This window comes from Danio rerio, chromosome 13 (genome assembly GCF_052040795.2).
Source record: "Danio rerio strain M-AB ecotype USA chromosome 13, GRCz13ab, whole genome shotgun sequence".
Classification (NCBI taxonomy): domain Eukaryota; kingdom Metazoa; phylum Chordata; class Actinopteri; order Cypriniformes; family Danionidae; genus Danio; species Danio rerio.
Window position 1 is genome coordinate 32,218,793 of NC_141033.1, and position 21,685 is coordinate 32,240,477.

The 21,685-nt window shown below is 39.5% G+C and overlaps 1 protein-coding gene across 6 annotated transcripts in view; it reads right to left on the reverse strand.

The window, feature by feature from the left end:
• The window catches only part of cdhr1a (cadherin-related family member 1a), a 221,458-nt gene that overhangs the window by 188,913 nt on the left and 10,860 nt on the right, over positions 1-21,685 (reverse strand). For 3 of the 6 annotated variants that reach the window (XM_087277818.1, XM_087277823.1, XM_087277814.1), the window contains exon 2: positions 10,830-10,998. The gene's annotated coding sequence lies outside the window, so the exon portion shown is untranslated. Of the gene's footprint in view, positions 1-10,829; positions 10,999-15,564; positions 15,672-18,393; positions 18,480-21,685 lie in introns of all 6 variants that reach the window. The other 3 variants (XM_087277820.1, XM_087277824.1, XM_087277819.1) reach the window with 2 other exon arrangements.

Below are 21,685 nucleotides of genomic sequence, written 5' to 3' on the forward strand. Positions count from 1 at the left end.
CGAGCAAGTAATGCTTTGCATGCTTAAAATCCATTTCCATAAGTAAGTGCAATTTCCGTACAGTTTGTTGCTGTTTAATGAAGTGAAATCTTGTTTGTATTCATCCCCATTTCACAAGAAAAGCCACTGGAGCATAAGTGTCAGAATTAAAACAAATTAAAATTAAAGCTCCCGCTATCTTCAACCGAACACAACTCCACGATTCAAATGAAACGCGGAGCCTTTGCATTAAATGCATTAGGAAAATTTAGAGACCTGCTTTACACGTTTTAAATGCAACCGGTTCTTTTATTATTATTCTATTATCGGAACTCTTTAAGCAGCTTTAATGATGGAACATGCAAATGGCGTGGAGTAGAGAAAATGGCTAACATTTATTTATCCTGGCTGTTCCCATGTCTTGTTGGTGCCATTAGAACAGCTCGCTGCATCCCATTCGCTCCCATTATCTCAGCTATCAGCGAAGCCCAACCAGATTCAAGCAGGGCCATAAATACTTCCCCTGGACCACATACGGCTTCCACATCATCTCCCAGGCACAGCTTAATGACAGGGAAAAAACACAATGGGTTTTTGCTCTCTTTTCCACCCTTCCTTTTCGTGCATTTCATATCGATGGCACAAAATATGTACAGAGGCAGCAACAAAGTTACATGTAGTTAAAAAGGTACATTAAACCATCATTTCCAAATTCTCTGACATGATTGATGGATGTAATCATGTTGCCCTAATGCACAATTCAGGCGTCTATGTTTTACAGCACCAGGGTAACAGACCAGAAGGTACATAGGGAATGAAACGGCACTGGAGTAAAGAGAGAGAGAGAGAGAGAGAGAGAGAGAGAGAGGGGAAGGAATGGAGGGCATCAACAAAGCAGAGCTGGGCATACATGATGCTTTAAATGGTGAATCTAGGAGTGTGGATTCCTTCATTATAGTTAATGAATCCAAGCAAACGATATTTGATGTGCTAAATGTCTGCTAGACAATTAGACACCACAAAGAGCCTCATTAGAGCTCACTGGAAGATGGCATTACAAAAGCACTCAGGTACAGCTCTCAACTGGAGGTCAAATAAACGGTCAATGAAAGGGCACTGTTAAACAGATCATTAATGGGATGGGGGACAAAAGTGTTGGTTACCAGAGTGGGAGTAACCAAACGGATTGGGTAGCGGCTCTAGTAACTCAACTCATTGCAAACATAATTAAGGCGTTTTTAAGTAGTAGGTTTTACTGTTACCCATCCATTGTTATTAGAAGCTTGTCATTAGACCCGTTTAACTCTAGTAAAATAGCCTATTTAGGTACCGTAGTGAAATAGGTTGGTGAATCTTTGTTTCAGGAGGAAGATATATCATACCTGATCATTATTTCCCCCCTATTTCAGCTGTCATGGCAATTGTGTTTTCTGCTATTTACATTGTTTGGTCTAAAACAAGTGATTGACGAATTAATCATAAATGAAAAGTCAAATGGGCAAACAGATTGATTAGACAGTTCACGCATTTAAAATTTTTCCACTTAAAAATAAGTGATACAACTACTGCAAATGGTGCAATTTTCAGAAGCAAACACATAGTCTCAAACAACAACAAATGTTCCATACTTTTTTCAATGTTAAACCACAGCGCGTGCGGTCAATTCAATATTTACAAATCGCATCATCGCAAATGTTGTTCACCATGCCTTCGTTTGTCACCAATAAAAAAAATAAATAATAGTAATATATTTGCCCAGATATACTGTTTTGTGCCACAATTGAAGCTGTAAGCATGAGCTGAGAAAATGCATCAAAAACCCACGCTCACTTTATTACCGCTGATGTCTTCTAGTGCTAGAAAGTTTGTTTAATTCTAGTGAATCGGTTCATCCTAAATGTTGCCTTTGTTTAATCTTGTCTTTTGAAGTTTCTATTTAAGGACTCATTTTAGTGAATCGACTCATGGTTGTCTGTGTGTGGAGCGGTGTGGAGTAGAATGAACAAATCTTTCTTTCAAATCGGTCGATATTACTAACGCTTAACAAAACTTTCTGTTTTAGGCGGTTCATGCAAATGTAAATAAAAGACTAAGCAACTTGACTCCCTACTTGATGGGCTTTCGACTAGTCTATGCTGTCATTACTAAAGGTAAGCTGCTTTTAACATTTCTAAAACTCATGCACACATGCTCACCGGCCACTTTATTAGGTACATCTGACCAACTGTTAACGCAAATTTATAATCACCCAATCATATAACAGCAACTCAATGCATTTAGGCATGTAGACATGGTCAAGACGATCTGCTGCAGTTCAAACCGAGCATCAGAATGGTGAAAAAAGGTGATTTAAGTGACTTTGAACGTGGCATGGTTGTTGGTGCCAGACGGGTTGGTCTAAGTATTTCAGAAACTGCTGATCTACTGGGATTTTCACAACAATCCCTAGGGTTTACAGAGAATGGTCCAAAAAGAGAAATTATCCAGTAAGCAGTAGTTCTGTGGGTGCAAATGCCTAGTTGATGCTAAAGGAGAATGACCAGACTAGTTCAAGCTGATATACAACCGAGATATGCAGAAGAGCATCTCTGAATGCACAAAACGTCAAACGTTGAGGCGGATGTCCTACCACCTACCACACCGGGTGCCACTCCTGTCAGCTAGAAACAGGACACCGAAGCTACAATTTGCACAGGCTCACCAAAATTGGAAAGTTCTGAATTTAACTTTTGAATGCAAAAAGGTTCAACTCGGTATATATATAGGCCACTTTATTAGGTACACCTTACAAGCCGTACCGAGTTGAACCTTTTTGCATTTTGCATATATATATACACACACACACACACACACACACACACACACACACACACACACACACACACACACACACACACACACACACACACACACACACACACACACACACACACACACACACACACTCACATTTCTAAACATAATAGTTTTAATAACTCATTTCTAATAACTTATTTATTTTATCTTTGCCATGATGACAGTAAATAATATTTCACTAGATATTTTTCAAGACACTTCTATACAGCTTAAAGTGATATTTAAAGGCTTAACTAGGTTAATTAGGTTAACTAGGCAGGTTAGGGTAATTATCGCAAGTTTTTGTATAATGATGGTTTGTTCTGTAGACTAACAGAAAAAATATGGCTCAAATGGGCTAAAAATTTTGACCTTAAAATATTTTTTTAAATTAAAAACTGCTTTTATTCTAGCTGAAATAAATCAAATAAGACTTTCTGCAGACTTTAACTGTATATGTATGCATGTATGTATGTATACACACACACACACACACATATTTATAAAAACACATGCAGACACACATTCTTCCAAGTTTATTAAAAAAAACATTCATGATAGGACTATGAGAAAATGGTCAGGAGTGTCTAAATTGTAAGGGATAATTGTAAGGATTTGGGGTATTTGCTCAGGCAGATGTCAAACAGACACAACAGGAAACACTTTCATTAGATAGGGGTGAGAAAGTAGCGAAGGAGGCGTGCACCTTGACCTTTTTGTGGATTATATGGCCTCTTGTTCACTGCAGGGGAAAATACACGGTAAACACACCAGGGTCACACTAGTGCATTATTCTGCTGACAACCCTCGTAGATGTGCTCAAAAACATTAAAGCTAAACAACCAGTGGTGCATCTCATTCAAAGCTTTCCGTCAATCCACATTTGTTTTGCTGGCTGATGCGCATCATCGTCACACCGAGTAAAAGCATGCTCTGTGACTCCCATGTGCGTCAGTGTCACAGGTCTGAAAGATACTCAATGACAAGTCTGAGCTTGTCACTCAAGCAGCGCTGTGGCACAATGTCATGTGTTTGTTTGGGTAATGCTTGAGAGGCGTATCTAACGCCACCCTCTAAAATGCACTCAGGTGTTGAGGACTGTACACATTAAGAGCATAAGCCTAACTCTTCCTCGACCTGAAGACCCCGACACAGAGGACAAAGTGTGTGCCTCATTTCCTGCTCCTAATCAATGTTTACACCCATTGGCGTGGCGACAAGCGCGTAGGGGTGCATATAAATCACCAGCTGACGGCGCTGTGCAAAGCATCAAGAGATCTGCCGCTTCTCTTTTCCTCTCCCTTTTTACTGCTTATCTGTTTCAGTGGTGACTCTCTCTCTCTCCCTCTCTCTAATGGGTGCAGTGGAATTACAGCTAATTACGGATGTAAATGGACCCGAAGAGTGACAAAGAGCCTGCTTGTAATTCCACTCTAAATTGTCTCTTACCTCAGCAGAAAATTTATCACAGGAGACAATGTCAACTTTTACAGGGAAGGGCTATTTGCATTTGCGCATTCATTAGCAGGGCATGATCACAGGGCTGGCAGTAATGGCAGGAGAAATGCTGCCCGCCCGCTCCCCACCAAGGCACCTGATAGGGGATAATCTGATAAGTTCCCCCTCAACAGTCGGCCCCCGACTCAAAGGGAGCAGAAGGATATTATGGGATGGGCGGAGAGGGATCTGACACAAATGCCTGATGTTCTGACAGCCTCTGAAAGCCAAAGCGAAGCACTGTGTAATCACATTCCATTTTACATGGCAAAAGACCAGTGAGCACAGCGCCACACAGACAGACTCCGAAAGGCTGAGCGCAGTCAAACCCGGATCTGAGATCCACGCGGAAAAAAAAAAGACAGAGCGCGCCGTGACTGGTGCGACAGGGAACCTTGTTGTGATTTATGTTGCTTTAGATATGACTGCTACTTACGCAGTAGCAAGACATCGATCTGACAAAGCAAAGCAAACAATAAAGAGGGAAGGAAGATGATGTGCTTAGTGAAGTGAAGAAATGGAAAGTGTACCTATAAGAGCTAATTATCTGCACACATAATTCTTCAGGTTAAGACAGGGGGCTTGAATGCAGGCCAGCAGGCTTTGGTTCTGGGAGACGATTGTGTCAAAGGCCAGGAATGAAAAGGGGGGAACTGTGGAGACCCCGGCCAACCAGACAAAAAAAAAAAAATGCATTATGACAGAAAGATGCATTTATACCATCCCACACACTGTCATCTAAATCACAGTGGTCTGAAATATATATACACACACACACATGGCTCTCAAGTTTTCTTTGATCCTATAGGGAGATGTGCACTGGCCTATTGTTTACCAAACCAGCTAGGTTTTTCTATGCTTTTATTACTGATTCATTGCAATTATTTGTACAATATACTGAGTGAAAAATTCAGATTCAGACCATTTCTTTTTTTGTTTTTGTTTAGAGTAGTAATAATTTACAATTTAGCAATGCCAAATTTGAGTTTAAGTCTGCACCTGTCCAACAAAGTATAGTTGAATGAGGTTTCAATAAGTTAACCTTAATCACAAATAAACAATCTATAATAAATTAAAAGAGGCTTTAAAATATAAGAGCTGGCAGTAATAAAAGCTGCCGCAGGAACTTGCAACTTTTACAGCACTCTATAACAATCATTGAGTGGGTTCACAACCCACAGTATGAATACAGATAGCCCATTACAAGCCAACCTCCAAAGGCAATGTGAAAAAAAGAAAACACATTATTTGCTATGACTATATCCTATCTTTTGGATTCATTCCTTGCTATAACTGTTTGGAGGTTTTAATTAGATGTACACTCTGGGCGGTTAGTATTGTGCCGTTAATAACAGCATATAAAAGCAAGAGAAGACAACCGCTGACACTTTTAATAGTTGAAGAAACAAGATGCAATATGCCAGCAGTGCCAGGAACAGCTCTATATTTCATGAGAGTATGATAACATCAAAAGCATAGACATTAGCACTGAGTTACACGGCACAACATAAAGGAGTTACAAGGTCAATGGAAGATTACTAGATCCTGTCAGGATGTTTCATATCAGGTGCTGCATATAATGACTTCACCTTAAAAGAATGAAAGACTAACTTATATGCTCAGTTCAGCTTTATTGTGATACCATCATTGTTAAGCAAATGCTTAAAATCAGGTGAACTGCAGTGAGCAGAAAAGTGCTATCTGCCTATTGCATGCAATGTTTGCTATTTTCACCTCTTTGTTTTTTTCTATTGTATGATTTAGGTAAATAGTGAATTCATACATTCGGAGAACTCAGTATGCCCATATTAACAAGGACTTCTGGGAAAAGATCCAGTTGAACATTGGCAGCAAGTTTAGTGGGACATGTCCTGGCACCAAAGACGAGTGCTAAACAGTGCATATTTTATCAACACACAAGTGCACCACAATTTCTGTACACAATATTTTTGGATCTTGCCGTTTTAGAATTTGTTTTATAAACATATTTGGTGTCTTTTATTTTAAGATACAAGTTTTGCTATTAAAAAAATTATTACCTAATACTTTTAGCTCAAATAAGTACTAATTTTGTGCATATACTGTAAGTAGTTAGTAAGCTATAAGTTGGGTATAGGTAGATTAGGGATGTAGAATCCATCCATCCATCATTTAATCCATCCATGTCCCTCCATCTATCTGTCCTTCTATATCTATTCGTCTACAGGTATATCTATCCATCCATCCATCCATCATTCCATTCTATATCTATCCATCCATCCATCCATCCATCCATCCATCCATCCATCCATCCATCTTTATCTATCCATCTATCAATACATCCATTTATCCATCTATTTTCATCTATCTGTCCATCTATATCTATCCCTCCATTTATCTAACCATTTACCTGTCTGTATTTATCCAATCCAACTCTGTCCTTCCATCCATCCAGAGGGAGGTTCTCTCTATCCATCTATCCCTCCATCTATGTCCATCTATCCCTCCATCTATCTATCCATCCATATCTATATCTATCTAACCATTCATATCTACATCTATCTATCCATACATCCATCTATACCTATCTATCTATCCATCCATCCATTTCTCCAGCCATTCATCCCTCCCCTCTTTCTTTTACCCATCTATCCCTCCATCCATCGACCATCTATCTACCCATCTATCTATCTATCCATCTATCTATCTACCCATCTATCTATCTATCCATCTATCCATCTATCCATCTATCCATCTATCTATCTATCTATCCATCTATCCATCCATCCATCCATCCATACCTATCTATCCATCCATCCATCCATCCATCCATTTCTCCAGCCATCCATGCCTCCCCTCTCTCTTTTCTCCATCTATCCCTCCATCCATCTACCATCTATCTATCTACCCATCTATCTATCTATCTATCCATCCATCCATCCATCCATCTCTCCATCTATCTGTCCATCTTTATCTATCCCTCCATCTATCTATCCATCCATATCTATATCTATCTAACCATCCATATCTACATCTATCTATCCATACATCCATCTATACCTATCTATCTATCCATCCATCCATTTCTCCAGCCATTCATCCCTCCCCTCTTTCTTTTACCCATCTATCCCTCCATCCATCGACCATCTATCTACCCATCTATCTATCTATCCATCTATCTATCTACCCATCTATCTATCTATCCATCTATCCATCTATCCATCTATCCATCTATCTATCTATCTATCTATCCATCTATCCATCCATCCATCCATACCTATCTATCCATCCATCCATCCATCCATCCATCCATCCATTTCTCCAGCCATCCATGCCTCCCCTCTCTCTTTTCTCCATCTATCCCTCCATCCATCTACCATCTATCTATCTACCCATCTATCTATCTATCTATCTATCCATCCATCCATCCATCCATCTCTCCATCTATCTGTCCATCTTTATCTATCCATCCATCTATCTATCGGAAAAGTTCATTAGAATGTTGTGAAATAGTGTTATAATTTTAAAAATGTACCGTTTTATTATGTTTTATTATGTTTTATTATGTCATTTAATCCTGTGGTACAAAAGCAGGTTTTGCTACTGTATGCTTTGCAGTACTGCATCGGGCAGGTTGCACTGGAGCTGATCTGCTCTAGTTAGTCATTAGACAGAAGCAGAGCATTCCTCTTCCTCAGCCTTTTGGCAGACATGCAACTGTGCACTTGCTGGCGTTCCATCTCTCTGCCGCATCTAAAGCTTGGCCTCACACAGCTGTACAAACAGCGCACAGCTCCAAGCGGCCATCTTGACTCGAGCATTTATGGGACGCCAGCAGTCGTAATTACGCTTTGATTTGTAGATGCTCGTTCTGCGCCGTTATCTACCCGTGTCAAGAGTCACTGATAGAGGGGAAGTAGTTTGCCCGGCCCACTCTGGTGGAATTCAAAGTGCTCGCTAATTTCAAAGGGCGATTCATCTCCCTCCTCTTTGCATTAATTCATGGGTGCTGTTCTATAAGAGAGGGGTCCGGACCAGCTGCCTGCAAGGGACCCCACTGTTCTCTGCAGACAGATGTGGTAATCTCAGGTCTCTTCTGCCTTTCGGTGACCCCACCTGCCCCAGCAAGTGTCTAGGGCCGCTCTCCCCTCACACTTTCATCAGAATCCTATTTCCTCCCCTGTAAGGCGACCCGGTCTGAAACTCTACCGCTCATACTACTGATTTTCAGTGCGTGTGATGGATGAGTCCCTCTCCGACTCCCTCAGCCTGTCTATCAGACTCCCGCGATTAAAACGTACAAATGGCCAGTGCCCCCCCTTCCCCTTTCCCAGTCACCTCCACTGCCCCTTCATCCCCTTCCCGCATCACACTCACTCTCTCTCTCTCCTCTCTAGCTCTAAAGCCCCAAACACGGCTATTCATCTTGCTGAAAAAAACATCATTTATTTTGTACTTCCCTGATAATTTACTTTTTTCTTTCTTTTCCTTTCTACAGGAATTCTCCATTTCCCTATAAAATGAAAATTCATCTAGAATTACATCTTATGTCATCATTATGTTTATTAAGCGTGGATGATGTATATGAACAGCGCTGGCTTGCCGCTGAGTGCTTAATGATGCATAAGATTAAGCCGAGGCTCTCAGCTGTGCTGTGACTCCCCTCTGGTTCCCATGCTGCAGTAGCATGCTGGGAGAACAAGCTCCAAACGGCCATCAGGTGAATGGAAATAGCACTTTGTGTGTGTGTGCGTGTGTGTGTGCCATCTATCCTGAATTTTTTTTTTTTTTTGGCATGTAAACGCATGACGGAAAATATAAAAGAACAAAAGAGGAAATCGATTGTGTTTAGAAGTCCTCAGCTCACACCTTAGTTTGTCCAGTTGCATTACACAAAACGATGTTGTCTCAGTTCCACTTTGTCTCCATGTCCCCCTATCTATAAACCGCCCACATAAGAGAGAAGCTCTTTTCTGTCTCCCCATATCTGGCTCTCGCTCTGTCTTTTTTCGCGTCTCTTCATATTTCTTCTCTTCCTAGCCAGACTAGCGCGCTCCAGCATTCTCCGACAAAAACATTATCCTTCTGCTGCTAAACAATCCAATAAAGCTCTCTACGGGGAAGAACTTAACCTCTTGTCTCGTCTGCTGATGCTTTTCCAACCACGTGACGCCTGCTACAGTAAATTCAAATCATTAGTCTTCTCACCCCCATCAAAAAAAGGGAAAAAACTTCTATTAGTAATGGAGACCTCGTAAGAGACCTTCCTCTGAGAGGACTGCCTTCCCAATTCCCAGTGGAAAAATCCAGCGCAAAAAACTAATTCTACTTTTAATAATCTGTCATGAGGACCAGAGGCAGTCATAAATTATGTGGGGAGCATGTGCGCGAGCGAGCCACAAGAGGGAAAATCGGAGGAGGGAGGAGAAAGAAAAAAAAAAAATCAAAGCCCAAGTTTGACAAAGTTTGCTGAAGATAAATAATAACTTACAAACAGGATTAGTTGTAAAGTCACAGGCGAGCGCACAGCCGAGCGCTTCCCATCAGCCCATGCAGAATGAAGAATTTACAGCTACACCTGTCATTAGCTCCCCCCCATCTCATTCCTCTTTCCGATGCAGCCCCCCCCTTTTTATATTCATTATCCCTCTGCGTTCTTTTCCTCACGTGCTGTCTTTTATCATTAACCCTTTGTGCGAATCCCATGGTAAAGGTCTCAAGGACGTCTTCGAGACTTGTGTGGGAGAGAACATGGCCAGGGTAAATAAAGACGAGGAACGCGGCAGCGTTAATCGCTAGCTGAATGAGTTTGCTGAGGTCTTAACGACCGCCTCCAGTCACCCGGGCACTTGGGCCGATTCATCAATGGGATATCAATGGGAATCATCCATGGGGGATAACTGTGTGCGTATGTTGTCAAGTGTTGGGTTAGCAGCTACAGGCTGTGCTCTTTGTCCCTGTGTCAATATCTCAGCAAACTATCGACATGCATCATAATCCCGCCTCTCGATCAAGCACAGACTAAAGAACAATCTCCATTAGATGACGGCGCCGGGGTCTGGGTGATAAATGCCCCCTGACGGTGGGGAAGGAACTGCGTAAAATAAAGAGGCATGTTCCTACATGTCTTGTCAAAATTGTATTGATTTAATCATCTACAGAACCACACATTCTTGGCTACTGTAGCGTGCAGTAACCTGGGCGCAGTTTGCAGTCGCCGGGCACACAACGCTCTCCCTCATTGGCTTTGCAGGTGATGAAATACACAGCGAGCGGATCTCTAATTTTTTTCCCTCTGATGTTGGCCCAACAAAAACACTGGCAATCCCATTTCATTTCTATTTAGACGCTGAGGAAGTCTATATATAACACTCAAGCCTAAGCATCTCGCTGGTGACACATCCAGTGGATAGGGGGGGTGGATAAATAGCTTTAGTCCTTCATCATGGAGACAAAGCTGGTGTATTCCCCTGGCCGGAGAGCGCCGGCCAGAGGTCTGCCCCGCTTATTTAACAGCAGGTGTTTGGAAAAACACTCACCTTGGGAAACAACTAGATGCTCTCCTCCCTCAGCTTCCAAGTAAACAATCAATCTGAGGGGTCTGGAAGTCACATCCCTCCGTGGGACAAAGTCATTGAAGCAGGAACTTCTTAGTCAGTCGAATTATCGCGGTGTGATCATCCCCCTCTCACAACAGTCAGACTCGCTCTGTTGGGGAATACAAGCAAAAACAAGCTCTTGATCAGTACTAAAATACCCAGAAATCAAATCCTACTGGAGGTAAACGTGGCTTAACTATATTTTAAATATGCACAAGATGCCTTAAATTACAACAACAAAAGCAATAATGAAGCTATTGCAATAAAATGAGATCCTAATGGTTTCGCACTCGGCGCAGATGAGACTATATACATTCAGAAAGCTAATCTTATCCAGTTTAAAATCCTCCATAAAGTTTTTATGAAACACTTCACTACTCATAATATAAAAGAACGGGTAAAATGACCTAGATGGAAATGAGATTACTGATTCCTACTGAAACGCACGGCTCAGAAAGTCAAGTCCTCAATTTTCATCCTTTCTTCAATTCCAGCAAAGGAACTCAATCATATTGGGACAGTAATACAAGCCAAGGACAGCTCACTCATTCTCAATCCTGTCCTGGTTAGAGGAACGCTTGCAGAGCACTAAAACACTGTGTGTTCAATTCAAATGGGAGAAGGCAGAGGCCAGCTAGATTCACCATGATGTCTGTGGTCTGATAGATCACCTTCCTCAGTAAGGACAAAGAGAATGAAGATGACTGTGCTGCCAGCCACAATACAGATGAGACCAACACCTCTGAGTAAGTGGAACACTAGCTGTCTGACTGTCCATTTGTTAAAGCTCCGACAACAAAGACAGAGCACCTGGAACATTGCTTACATGGGGACACAATCATTGTGACAAAAAAAAATTCTCCATCTAATTTAAGGATGTATATTTTTAGTTATGGGTTTAGTTATTTTTATTTATTTGTTTGCTTGTTTGTTTGTTTATTCATTAATTTAGCCTTTTATAGGCTTTTTATGTATTAAGGACACTTAACGGAGTTCAAATTCCTCTGATTTGACTCCACATGGTGAAACACTACCAATTGTTTTAAAGCAGTTAGAGTGCAGAATCAAAATGGTTAATATAGTTTTTACAAAATAACACTTAAAATAAAACAAATAATTAAAATTTGATGTCTGAGCATCATAAAGATGAGATCTCACATCTGTCAAAGATGGAGTTTTCAAGCATAAGTAAATAATGAAAAAAGGAAATAAAAGAGTAATATACTTTCCCAGTACATTCTTATTTTTTTCCTAAAAATGTATGCTTTTTATAATTCACTTTTACATATTTTAAAAACATAAATGAATACATGCATATTAAGAATGACTATCAAAATGTTTTGCTATGATTTACTGAATCTTTCACTCACTAGACAATATCGGCCATATATATGTATACTGTATGTATATATATATGTATACTGTATGTATGTATATGTCATTTGTATAGTAAATGGATCAAAAATTTATTTCATTGTTTGGTATTCATATCAGATTATAGTCAAGTGGTTTTATGAACAAAACAAGTACATTAAATGCAAGTAAAGTGTGTATCTATTTAATATTTCAAATAACTTTTGTGAAAATAAAATTAAAGTGCGGTAAATACAGTAATAATCTCCCAGCATCAATCAGTATATTTGATATATTTATGTGAAAATGTTTACAAATGTAAAATAAGTGTTCACACCAATTAAATTTTTGGGTAAAACTTTGTAGTTTTAAAGATATTGGCAAAGTTATTTATAGATGTAATGATTTTTTATTTGTAATGGAATTCTGGAAGTCTAACAAAACTGATTTCATTTTTTGCTCAGAAAAATAGTAAATTAATCAGGACATACTAATGTACAGCGAAAAATATTTTTTTTTTAAATTATCAGTGTCATATGTTTTTATGCTGCATATGCATATGTATATTATATTACATTATATTATATTATACTACATTATGTTATATTATATTATACTCATTTATTTTCTTTTTGGCTTAGTCCCTTTATTAATCAATGAACCGCCAACTTATCCAGCTTATGTTTTACGCAGCGAATGCCCTTCCATCAATGGTAACACACCCATTTACTGCTGCATTCTAACATACACTATGGACAATTTAGCTTATCCAATTCACCTACAGCGCATGTCTTTGGACTGTGGGCGAAACCGGAGCACTCAGTGGAAACCCATTCGAACACAGGGAGAACATGCAAACTCCACACAGAAATGCCAACTGATCCAGCCAAGCCTCGATCAAGCAACTTTTTGGCTGTGAGGCGACAGCGCTACACAGTGCGTCACCGCACCACCCCATATTACATTACATTACATTACATTATATTACATTACATTACATTACATTACATTACATTATATTATATTATATTATATTATATTATATTATATTATATTATATTATATTATATTATATTATATTATTTTATATTATATTATATTATATTATGTTATATTATTTTATATTATATTATTTTAATGCATGAATAACATAATACAGTTTGTATGTTCAGTTACAGTGCGATTGCAGTCATTAAAAACTTTCAGTGGGCCAAATCACCTTTAAGTTTTGTCAGGTTTCTTTAACCAGGCAGAGCAAAGCGAGATGTAGCAGAGTGGGGTGGGGTGAGCTTTCACTCTGTGTGTGAACAGTAGTCATATATTACAGTGCTGCTGGATCAGCCAGGGCAGTAACTCATTCTGTTCCTGCTGCCTGTTCCGTCCTACCTTACTGCCAAGGAGTCACTTCAGAAGGTCATCCCTTTCATCAAGTATTCTATTTGCATCCAAAATTGTATGTACATGAAAAATGTGCCGGAGTGTTTGCCGAGGCCCAGAGAGGCAGATGAAATTTCTGTAGCTTGATGCACGCTAACCTTTGCAGATGGCACCGCTATTGCTGAAAAATGGATTGCTTAATAAAGCATATCATCCGACATATTTGCTGCTTGGCTGACCAAATAGAGGTTGTTTTTTGCACAAATTTCTTTGTCAAATTTGTCAATGTTCATGTCATTTTTGTTTTAGGTCATGGAATGCGGCGGAAATTCCAAGCGTGTCACGCAGGACCAATTTGTAGCCGCTTCTGGGGATGAACCGATATTTTCCACAAGGTTTATTCCATAATAAGACAAAGCTGGGTCCTGGCTCCACTGGAATTTCTTTATGTATTTCTGATTATCGCCTGGCCAGCGGTGGGAAGGGCAGCCTGTGATAAAAACCAGCCAAGCTGATTAATAGGAACATCATAAGAATATTACCGATAGCACCTCATCTTATTTCTGTGTGTAATTTGGTCCGTCTTTCTGGACATGCCCATGTAATTACGAGCAAGGTGGAACGTGCTAAGGCACCGAAACTGACTTAAGGAAGCATCTTAATTTCCAAACCGTCGTTGAACATCGTATTCGAAGCACCCCATAAAAGTGGAAAGCAAGTGATGAATGGCCCGTGCCAGCACGTGCCGCTTTCATACTAAAGCGCACGCCACTTTCAGACATCTGATACCGAAGAAGCTCCCCAGACTCTGTTTGTGAATGTCTTTCATCAAACTTGCATATGAGAGCAGCCACGTGCTACATAGGCTCTTAGCCACACGCTTTGCCTCCTCTGATGGTCCGGCCAACCAATCCATCTTCCTGAGTGCTCCCACAGATGAGAAGTGGGCACTAGGCGCTTTCGTCGCTGAGCTACAGCAGGAGATGAATTGGAGTGCCATAGCCCACCTCCAGACTGTCCCAGTATAGCAATCTGGACCCCAGCGCTGTGCAGCGAGGGACGCTTTTATCCACCCAGAGAGGAGGCAGACTCACCCAGCCCCAGGAGGCCCAGGAAGCACGGAGGCGGCCAGAACTCTGCCTGCTGGGGCCTTCCACCCATTCACACAGGCAGACCACGGGAGACCAAGCGGACACATGGATCTCGAGGCTACTGCAAGATGCTTTGATTGTTGTCCTGCTGACGACATCCGACTATGTGCTAATGTGAAAGACGAACAGAAGTTGCATCGACAGCACTGATGTGAAAGTCAAAGTAACTTGGTTGTTGTCCCAATGTGAACATCAAAAGAAAAAGATAATAATTGAGAAGAGTGTGGCACAGGCTATACACTAAAAATAATGATTGATTGGATTTACTAAATATTTTTACGGTAAGTGGTTGAAAACAATGTATATGGGCTGCATTTAAACAAACAAATCAAGTTGAACATTACTACATTTGGGCAGCACTGTAGCCTCACAGCAAGAAGGTCACTGGTTTGAATCTCGGCTGGGCCAGCTGGGCCACACTTCTGTGTGGAGTTTGCATGTTCTCCCTGTGGTTGCGTGGGTTTCCTCTGGGTGCTTTGGCTTTCTCCATAGTCCAAAAACATGCACTATAAGTGAATTGGGTAAAACATAGATTGGCCTAGGTGTATAATGGGTTGCAGCTGGAAAGGCATCCGTATATGCTGGAACAGTTGGTGGTTCATTCCACTGTGTAAAATGAATGAATGAATTATTACATTTTTTGCCTTTATTTTAACAAAACAACAGAACAATAACCACAGATTACAACCAACAAACTTCTTAACATCACAGCATCATCACAGCATATACTGAAGATCAAATAAAAATACACAAAGTAATAATAATAATAATAATAAAAGAATACATCATTTTACCAATTTCCCAGAGATGGGTTGCAGCTGGATAAGCATCCGCTGCGTAAAATGTACTGGATAAGTCGGTGGTTCATTCTGCTGTGGCGACCCCGGATTAAATAAAGGGACTAGGCAGAAAAGAAAATGAATGAATTAAAAAACTAAGGTTTATGGTGATCTAAGGTTTTGCAAAAAGGTACCGAAAATCCTGGGACATACATACTCAAGGAAAGGAGTCCATATCTTATAAAAAGTATAAATTTTTCTGCTTGACCGGTGGCCAATATGTTCCAATAAAAAAGAATCAAATATACTGTTGGTGGTTTATCAGATATCCATTTAAGAAATACATTCTTTTGTGCAGCATAGGTAAGAAAGTTAAACAACGTTCTGTTTGTCGCACTCTTTAAATCATTAACAGCAAGAACGAACAAAAATTAAGAGAGTCAAAGTCACATATCAAATATAAGACTTAATCTCCTACAAATCTGTACCCAATAGCCTTTAATATATAAACAATTCCAAATACAAAGCATGAAATCACCTTCCTCAACTTTGCACTTTAAACAAAATGGAGATTAATTTCAATTAAACCTATGTTAACGTGATGGGGTCATTTAGAGACGAAAAAGTTTGAATTGTTGTTCTTTACATCTATTGCAGATTGATATATTCCCAGCATACTGCCGAATGTGTATGCGAGGATCTGCATCAATTGAGCATCACAGATCTTTCTGCAAAACATCTAGAGTTGCTTCATTAAGTTTTTTAGGCCTTAACTTTTTAGATATAACTCCTAGCAACAAAGCTTCACAACAACGCGTTATTGGTGATTTCGAACTATTTTCAAGGAGCACCTTTTAGATGACAAGAAAATCCATGGACAATATTTTTCTGCACAAAGCTTCTAATTTGTAAATATCTAAAAAAATTATTTGAGGGTAAGTTATATTTAGTTCTCAACTGTACAAATGATAACAATACATCCTTCTTATATAAATCGTTTATAGTGGTTATACCAGCATTTCACAATGTAAAACATTTCCCCATAATTCCAGGTTGAAAACCTAAATTTCATTGTATTGGTTTGTTAGGAGACAAAAATGTCCTTTTTTCTTCCCAATTCCTTATTTTTTTCCACACTCTCAATCAGGGTGTCTATGGGGTCTTGAAATGTATTAAAAGTTAATAAATCAATTCTAAGAAAATTAAGGCCCTTAAAAAATTTTAAAAGTCTTAATCACATTTTCATGAAGTCTTAAGTTTTGTTCACGCATTTAATCTTAAAAAAAAACATAAAAAAACAAATTTTTCCTCCTAATATTAACAACAGCATGCTCGATCCATGCGACTGGTTCAGGCCGTGGCATGTCTAGCCAAGCTCCTCCGTCAGGGTGATGTCCAGTAATTTGCGACTAACGTGGGAAGGTGGTGTGACGCTCTCCACATGTAGCGAAACTATAGAGCGAAACAAACGGCAAAATGGGAAACTGTAAGTTTGCGTAGTCCTGGTTGGAGAAAGATGAGTTTAAACAGTGGCTGAAACCTATCGCTGAAAACCACCTTCAAACTTTGTTTCTTCCAAGATTATCTGAGTTCTGTTGAATGGTTGTGCTCCACTGATTTATTTAACTACAACTAATTTATTAACAACTGTTTATTAACAACTGTTTAAGTTAATAGTTACTAATTAGAATTTGAAGTGGCGATGAGGTCTAAAATATACAGAGAATGTCTTTAAAAAGTCTTACGGTATTGAAATTACCTTCAGGATTCCTATATATATATCCTGTTAATGGATTACTTACAAATTACTGCATTTAGCTTGTTAAACACTGCTGATGTAAAATGTTTGCAGCACATACAAAACAATTTTAAAAAATAGTAATTCATTGATTTCCCAGAGATAGGTTGCGGCTGGAAGGGCAGCTGCTGCGTAAAAACTTGCTGGATAAGTTGGCGGTTGATAAATAAAGGGACTAAGCCGACAAGAAAATGAATGAATGAAATGAATGATAATTTATTGAATTTTTTTTTCAGTTTACAGCCCCTCAGTGTTAAATCCTGTCAATTTCAGAATGCAACCATTATATACATCCATCCTATTTTATAGAGAGGGTCTTAGAAATTATTTAAATACTTTTTTTAACCAGTCATCAAACGCATAAAAAGTGATATGAAGGACTCAATTTACTAGCCATGAAGTCAAGGATATGGACCCAATTGCCTTACATCAAATTTAGCATCAAAGTAATAATTCATGCTATGCTAAACATTTCTTGTAAAATGTCACTTCGCCTTTGCAATTAATTTCAGAATTAATAAACTATATATCTAGGCTAAGGAATCAAACTAATGAAACTCTTTGATACCCAAACAATGAATCATGGCGCTACCTGGAATGATGGGAAGGTAATTGAAGTAACACGCTGCCGAGATGCTTGCACTTTGACCACGTAATGCTTCATTTATGTGAAGAGAGATAACTTGGGTAACAGATAGACACGTTAAGGAAGGGAAAACAAACAAACCTGATCAGTCAGACACATGGACGCATGCAGTGCACACAAATGTTTAGATGAACCAACACACAAGCATGGGCCAAATGACATGCGTGTGTAGGCTATCGAATTTATATTACGCCCTCGCAAGGAAATTCTCGAGGGAAAAAAAAATGCACAGCAACTAAATACCTGACCCCTGTCAAGCTTTGTAAAAAGCCTATGTCCTATCCTTTGGCACTGGGCTACTGTCAGTCTTTCTCTCTTGCTGATAGCATCAGGGAGCAGGGTGGCCAGACACGCAAGACAGGGAGCAAAAGTTCTAGAGGAGGACGTTGTGTTATATTACCTCCTCTGTCTGGTATCAAGTGTCCTCCATCTGATGTTAGGCATGGCCCTCTGATCAAAAGGCCTCCTGAAGCAAAGGATCACTGTCTAAAGAGGTAAGAGTCCAGACACAAAACATTGCCATGAGCCTTTGACACGAGAGCTGCTCCAAGATGCAGTTAAGCCCTTGGGAAAATGCATTTTCAGCACGTTATGCATGCAGTACTGTAAATGTTGTGAAAGAGTGTTTCTTAGAGGATGTCTGGCAGTTGCTCATTTTTAAACGAGTAGTTCTTGCTAAAATGAGCAGTTTAATTTGGACTGGAGCTTTTAAAATACAGAAAATCATATCGAAAAAGTATTATTTAAAAGAAAAAGTTCACTCAAATTTCAATTTTCTGTTAAATTCTGTTATATTCGTTTAATAAAATACAAGTCCATGGCTACACCAACACAATCTCACGGCAATTGGTAATTTTTTGATTTGGTGGCTAATTTGAGCAATATTTGTGCTGCTCTGAAATAACACTTCCGAAGAGCTAGGTAACAGTAGGTTTTTATGTTCCTCTGCGTCGAGTTTCTTCGCGAGCATTTTGTATTATTCTGAACACTACAAGTAGCTAAAACTTGCTCATTTAGAGGCGGGACCCGGCGGACATGAAACAACTTTAATCATAAGGTAAGCACTAGAGCTGTGCAATTAATCGAATCGCAATCACAATTTGACAAGAGGCTGCGATATGAAACATATATTATTTATCTTCCCTCACCCAGAGCAAATGCGCCATACCAACCAAATTGAGTGAGCAGATTTTTGTTCTGCCCAATCAGAATTGCGCAATCGAACTATAGGCCTAAAATAAAAAATAAAAAACAAATAGGAAAGCACAAACAAGTGGGATGATGGCGTCTGCCGCTTCAGAAGCATTAATAGACTAATTATTATCAAAGAAAAACAGCACATCGGTAATATGGGAAACACAAACAGGTCATTTGTAAGAGCTGTCGCAGAATTGTTGCCACAGCACGAGGAAATACAACAACCAGGACCTTAAAAGCACCACAGGTGGCTATATGAGGAGTATCTTGCTAAAAAGTCAACTAAACACTCACTGCATTTTAGCAGTAAAAAGCTACAATACAGATTATTGAAAATCACAATATCTGTTAATTTTATATATATATATATATATATATATATATATATATATATATATATATATATATATATATATATATATATATATATATATATATATATATATACACACACACACACAAGATATTTTTCTCAAATCTCACAGTCCTAGTAATTGCAAAACAAATGTTCACGACCCAACACTTGTAAACAATCGCTCCATCGGGCTCACGGCTCTCAGCACCGCCCACACTCGTCAGCACTACTAAGCCGACCAATCACAGAGCTTGTGCTACACCTCATTACGACATATAGTTACATTTTTGGAGAGGTTCAGTGTTGGCATCAACCATGGCGAGGGCTGTGCGACCACACGCAGACTGCGCCAAAGCATACGAGGAAGCATATACTTCATGCAGAATAATATAAATCAGCCTTAATTCGCACATTTTGGTACTAATTGTTCATCTCTCAATGAGGGATTTGGTTCAGGGGTGCCTCCGTTTAAATATTGTATATTATCATATAAATGCAATTTTAAGAATTCATACAAATTAGACACTTTTCTGACAATACGTCAAATAGTTACATTTTTTATAAGAATGGAAGGGCTACAAACATTTTCAGAGTCTAATATATAAATATATTAATAATACAAATTGATACTTGTGGCTCCTGACAATACATCAAAGTCTCATGAAATGAAATCATGACACTGAACATTAGTTATAATAGTTACAACACTAAAAAAGAAATATTTTTCTATTGGTTCAAACTACTTATATTTATGCTGAATTAGCAAAATTCTTGCTAATCTTTTTTTGGTATGACTTCATTGTTTTATGTTCAATCAACTTTTTTCAATTTGGACAACATAAAGGAATTGAGAGGAACTCTGCTTTTTTTTTTTTTTTTTTTTTTACAATGAACTTGCTTTTCTGTTGGATATAGCAGCTTTCATCATGATGTTTTTCTCAATTATAAATAAGATGGTTAGTTCTTTTTCCAAAGCTGTGTCTTATATCACACAATTGTTTTTAACAAATCAAATTCACTATTCACATTCATCATTTATGTTGTTTCTTCTAGTACAGTGTGCTGTTATAAATAGCATTCTACTGTTTTTCAAAACGAATTCAGAGATTTATTAAAAGGACATGGCTGAAATTAAGGACTCATTCATGAACTGGACATTCCTCTCGCTAAGGCGCTACAGCAGATGTCAAGATTTTCAATACATGCCGTTTAAAAAAAAGTTAACTGTTTTTTGTTTGTTTTGTTTTTTAACAAAAATCACATGCACAAAATCTATGCATAACATGTACGATACTTTCCCAGTGACCTTTGAATGGACAATGAGTGTTCAAGGTGTCATAAGTTAGGATAAATAATGACATCACTTTCCCTTTGGCTGAATTATCCCTGAAATCACGAAATACTGGTTCCTGCCTGCCTGACTTGGCAGCAACGGTATCCATACGTTCATCCCCACATGCATTTATCACCCATCCCCAATCATCTGTGGCTCACAGTGGTGCCGTGAACCCAGCATGTAATCGATAGACAGATACACACTCTTCATATGTTATGGTGTGGGGACAATATCTGTGCACTTCCCGTGCCATTTCACAGTTCAGCCTTCCAATTAACCTGCCCATGTTACCACGCCAATCATAGGGGGGTGGCTTTATCGACAAACACCATACAAAGAATAATGCTGTTAGGATGATGTAGCTCACTGAAGGTGGGGGGGGGGGGGGGGGGGGGGCTCCTGTCCGACTGGCGACGGGGAAGTTTTGCTCCAGTCATTTATCAAGTCCTGGCTGGCCACCGAAGGGCTGCCCTGTCCCCTCGGTCCGCTTGCCACTCCTCAGGGAGGGACAGCGCGCAATATGTGCACTTCAGCGGTGAAGAGAAAGTGCTGATATGCCCAGCGCCGCTAAGTTTGATGGATCTGTTGTTGTCATTTGCCCGTGCACCCTCCCCCCCTCCACAAAACAAAAGGAATCATTAACTCTTTTGTGCCGCTCAGGAGTTTTATAGGTTCCAGATAATGCAGAAGGAGATGGGCTACAGATGGGGTCGGCTGAGGGAGGGGGGGCTCGCGTTCACAGGCAGGCCACGCTGAGACTCCGCGCTCAACATGCATGGATGGAGCCGCACAGAGAGCTGATTA